Raw genomic sequence first — 1223 nt, forward strand, 5'->3', positions numbered from 1 at the left:
GTATAGTGCTACAGTCTGAATCACAAAGGATTTCACATTATGAGGTGACTGAAAGTGGAGCATTGGACAAAAATAGATATCGTAATCTCTGCATCATGGTTTTTGACTCCCCAGTCGTGACATAGTCTTATTGGATGGGGAAAGTTCACGGCAAAAAAACTGAAGCATGTAATGGGCCAATTTAATCAGATTTTTCCTGCAAGTTCTCAGCCTGATAAGGACAATCCCTTGTTGTCAACTGGATGAAGCATTCAGAGGAAACATAGGATTCTTTTCAAGATGAATCTGAAGATTATATCAAAGGGCAGAAAGCTCCACAAGCTTAGAAGCAAAAAAATTGTTACAGAAGGATGAGAGAAGGCTGTTCAGAAACCTGTGGGTGAAAAAAAGAGATTGACTCCAGACCCAGATGCGGAGTGTTTGAGCAAAGACTCCCCATCGAAAATTGTCTAGACTTACCGGAGATCATAACAATATCTCACAAACAGTGGAAAATCGGTGAGCCCAGTGGCTTCCAGCTTTTGACAGCAGACTGAGAACACACTCTTTGAACTACTTTCAATTCCGCTGGGACTCCTCAGTAAAACCAGTGCTCCCGAACACTGATGAGCAAGGATTCTATTATGGCTCCTACAGAGTAGAATCTGGAGCTCACAAGCACCTCTTCTTAGAAAACAGTGCCAGTTCCATCGAGCCAGTCATGAACACACCCATCAGAAGAGAAAAAGGCAGCGGGAAGAAGACAGAGGAAAACCAGAGGAGACGCAGCCCAAGAAGAAAAAAAGTTATGAGGAAATGGCTTGAGACAAACACAAGAGTATCCAAAGAAAGAAAGTAAAGCTGGATGCAGTTACTGCCAGTACAGAAAAGCTTGAGAACTGAAAGGAGAAAAAAACCCAAGATGTGGTCTCTAAGAAAGAGAATGTAAGTGTAGAAGAGAGAAAAAGGAACAAGGCCAAGAAAGGGCAGAGATGGAACTGCTTTGGGAACAGTCTGTTCTTGGATTTTGAAGCTATTTATTTGGTTCTCCCAAAGTTGGATTGAAAAAAATAGCTGAGGGAGTTGGTTTCATGAAGTTTGTGTTCATATCACATTTTTTCTTATGTAAATAGGTCCTTCAACCTCTAGCATAGATCAGGTGAACAGAAAAAGTATTTCCTGTGCTTGCTTCCCAACATGGAAATTACTTTTCCTCATTTTCTAGAAGCAACAGTACATTTTCC

General features: G+C 41.1%; 1 pseudogene; it reads left to right on the plus strand.

Moving 5' to 3' along the window:
* The first annotated feature begins 242 nt into the window (after positions 1-242).
* Positions 243-1010, plus strand: LOC143689565 (lysine-rich coiled-coil protein 1 pseudogene; annotated as a pseudogene).
* The last annotated feature ends 213 nt before the right edge of the window (positions 1011-1223 follow it).

This window comes from Tamandua tetradactyla, chromosome 7 (assembly GCF_023851605.1).
Source record: "Tamandua tetradactyla isolate mTamTet1 chromosome 7, mTamTet1.pri, whole genome shotgun sequence".
NCBI classification, from domain to species: Eukaryota; Metazoa; Chordata; class Mammalia; order Pilosa; family Myrmecophagidae; genus Tamandua; species Tamandua tetradactyla.